Below are 4090 nucleotides of genomic sequence, written 5' to 3'. Positions count from 1 at the left end.
GACCCCAGTTTTGGTGAAGGAAATCTCTGCTCTTATCTTACCTTATATAGCAAAATGCAGGAGGTACAGTAGTGGGCAGTGCACCACAGTTGAGAATCCAATCGTAAAAACATGGGCAGTGGTGTCTTTTTATCCTATCAAGTGTTGAGTGAAAGATTGGATTTACAAGTGTGGTGTACTGGGTAGTGTACCGCACTTGAGAGGATAAATTTCCATAGTAGTATAGCTGTGTAGATAGGGGTGTCAATTGGTCCGGTTCTCTAGCATAGTTGTCATGGCGTTGCCATGGCACCGCCATGGCGTCCTGGCGCTGGAGAAGCCTGCATGGCGACCTACGCCATGGCGTCCCTCTTTGATATATCGACGTGACACCCCTCCACCGACTTGGATCGTCGTGACGCCATGACAACTATGTTCTCTAGTGGTTTCGGCTCTAAGGTGTCAAGACCAGATCCGGACCAATAAACTCACCGGTTCCAAATCTGAGATCCAGGACCATTAACTAATGGATGGTCCGGTTCCGATTCCTAATCGGGTCCAAACATGCCCTTGTTGAGCAGCCAAATGTAAAGCATTTTCCCCATTGGAATGAGAAATCTTAAGCAAGCTAGAATCTTTCAATAGCAATTCATTGATATGGGTAGAATACTTGAATTTGAGGGGCTAAGTGTCTTGTTTAGTCTTGGGTCATGTTCTAATAGCAACTGGACAACACTGTATAATGAAAACAGTATAATGAAAGTCACTTTAATTGTATGTTAAAATAGCAATGATCATCTTTCAACATTTTAAAATAGAAAAAATGATGCAAGACAAGTTCAAGTGTATGTAGTTTTTCTGGTTCCAACGGTTCCTTAAAGGTTTTGAGCAGCACACCAGATCCGGACCAATAACATATCACTAAAACCAGACGCGGATCAATAAGCTATTGGGTGGGTCGGTTCGGGCTCCTAGTGGGATGGTTTCGGTCTAGTTTTTTTATTCCGGTCCAAAATTGACACCCCTATGTGTAGGATTATGTATCTTAAAAGCAAATTTATTATTGAAATACAATTAATCTTTGGAATGCATGGAATCGACGATGGTGTAGTCTTCTTCCCCTTGTAGATCAAATTGACAGTGGTACTACATCCCAAAGCTTCCCTCCATCCCCTAGCAGGCCAGGGAAGAGAGGCGAAGGTGGAGAAGGTGATGATAATGACTCTTTCCACTAAATTTGATGTTGATAGTGTGAATTGAAGATGTCATAAAATGAATTGAATCAAAGACTGGGTTCTTACTAGTGTCTTGGTAGGGGTGCAAGTTTGGCCTTGTTGGCTTGAACCTGCCCTAGCCTGTTCTGAGCTTGAACAGGGCCTAGATTGAGATACTTGGCCCTGAGGGCAGGTCAGGATTGGACATTTAGCCCTGAGTCAGGGTCGGGTCGATTGGGCCAGGGTTAAGGCCTTGGGTTGAGCTTGGTTCGTCCCAGCCCGACCTTGTTTTAAGTTATACTATAAAATATATATTGATATACTATATGTATTATATTGGGAAAAAGATCTCTACTTGGTGGTGTTTCTTACGCTTTCCAATGAGTGAGCATGCCTAGGTATCTACCCAGGGGGTAGATGCGTCATCTCACGGTGCCCTGTGAGAGGGCGTAGAAACACCACCAAGTAGAGATCTCTTGCCCATATTATAAACTTTGAATGTCACACATATTTTGTTAGATAATATATTTATTATATATGAAGGTAATAAGTGATAATATATTTTTTTATAATGTTATTTTATGTAAAATTGATAATTTTCTACCCAACTCAATCCAGTCCATGCATCTCTTCTTTCCCCCACTCCATGATTAGGGTGAATCAAGGTCAGCCCGGCCCGACCTTGAATGTGGGCCAGGGTTGGATTTTTCAGCCGTTGAGTCAAGGTTGGGTTGGGTCTGGGCCCAACTAAGGGGATTCAAGGTTGGGCTAGGGTGTTAAAAAAGCCAACTCGTCCCTGTTGCAACCCTATGCCTTGGTAATCTAAGGACTTTTAAAATGTAAAGATTGCAATGCCAAGAAGAAGAAGAAATCAAATTGCATACTTTGTAGAAAGTATCTGTTGAAGTTTGTACAACTCGTCAATTTCAAACTGATGAGGCTTACAACTTGGTATTTACACACCAACTATTCTACAACCCTGTTAGCCATGAACTGTTGAAACTTGTAACTTAATGATACTGGATGTCTTTTTAAGACCATATCATATGAGAAACCAAATTTTCCCTCTCTCCAGTGTTTTGTGTTCTCTTTGGTATTTCATCTCTTCCTATGGATTTGTGGTATGGAGTTCTTTGTGGAGAAACCTTTCGAGATATTTGAAGATCGTGAAGGAGATCGTTTGAGTTCGTGAAACTTATAATTAAACATGTATGAGATCCTCTTCTACTGCATTCCCATCTTCAGGTTACACCCTAACGGGTGATGATTGATTTACAATTGTTAACCTCTATGCTTAACAAGAAGGGGAAATATATTCCCCCTCCCCTCTAAGTTTCCTTAACATCAACCTAATCCCCAAGTTTTGAAAAATGATAATGCCCTCCCCTACTTTTTAAAGTTTCTATCAACTGTACCCTAACTGTAAAAAAAGGACATTAAGTGATGATGTGGGCATGTCCAATTTTTCTAAGACTCCAGATTACCCTTAAGACAAATTAATTCCAATTTTACCCTCTTCAATCCCAAAACCCTTTTTCATCTTTTTCCCCCCAAAAATCCCTTTTTCGTTTTTGCATTGTCTTCTTCTTCTTCCTCACATGTCCCATACCTGCAACATCAAAAAGATCTCCTTGTCATTGGTCAATCTCCATTGATTCCGATTGGAATCAGTCGGTAAGAGCTCAAACTTTCTGGTGCATCTTATTCTTCAAGGAGAAGTGAAGGTATGAAACACGAAATTTTTTGGGCTCTGGTTTGCTTAGTTTTGTTGTTATGGTAAACTTAATCCCTCTGGTTTGCCTAGTAACACAGCCGAGACCCTTCTTTTGCTATCCTTTTTTCCCCCACAAATCAAAATAGAGATGAAAAAGGAAATACAGAGACGATTCAGGGCTGTAAATCTTTTCCCAATCTCAATTTGGCGCAGTCGGAGATTATTCACCGCTTCAATATCTTTAGTGCTTGTCAGTAATGGTTAAGGGTTTCAGACTCGTCTCCCCATTCAAATGCAGACTAACCTGTCCTTAGTGACACCATCAGCATCAGCATCTAACAGCAAGTCACTGCTGTATGGGGCCGCACTCCACCTTGTGTGACAACCTCCAATCGAAGGCTTGGAGAAAAATCAAAGAGAGATTGAGAGGGTTAATTGGGGCAGAGGACCTAGAAGATGAGTCCGAGAGTTAAATGGAGAAAAATCAAGAGAGAGATTGAGAGGGTTAATTGGCAGAGTAGATAGAAGATGGGTGAGAGAGTTATACGATAGAGGAGAGATGACAACAGAAATCAGAGAGATTGAAAGGATTAAAGAAAAGGGCTTCAATTTCCGTTTAGATTTATGAAATTTTTGCTTTTGTTGACCAAATTACTGCCCGTCACAGTTGCAGATGCAACAACAGATGCGTATTAGTGGGGGAGGAGGTGGTGTTGGCGCCGATGGCTTTGAACCCACAAGGCTCTCTCGGTTCCAGTCAGCTCCTGCGGCTTGGTTCGACTTTGCGCTTCAAGATGACGAGCTTCTTCCACACACAGACCCAATGCCTCTCTCAAGCTCCTGTTGCTTATTCTCAATCTGGGCTGGATTTTGATGAATCTATGGCTTTTGTTTCTTATTCTGACGGAGGACAATAATGGGTATGGACATCGTGAGGGTGGCGGTGGTGGATACAACTGTGGTGGTGGATACGGTCGTGGTGGTGACCATGGCTACTGGAAGAAGAAAGAAGAGGAAAGAAGAACAAAAAAGAAAGAATTGAGGTTAGAGACGAAGGAAATATCATCTTTTCATATGATCTTTTAACGGAATTAGTCACTTAGGATACGGTTGATAGAAGCTTTAAAAAGGAAGAGAGGGAATTATCATTTTTCAAAACTTAGGGATTTGACTAATATTAAAG

This window comes from Telopea speciosissima, chromosome 9, assembly GCF_018873765.1.
Source record: "Telopea speciosissima isolate NSW1024214 ecotype Mountain lineage chromosome 9, Tspe_v1, whole genome shotgun sequence".
NCBI lineage: Eukaryota > Viridiplantae > Streptophyta > Magnoliopsida > Proteales > Proteaceae > Telopea > Telopea speciosissima.
This window is presented reverse-complemented; position numbering follows the sequence as displayed.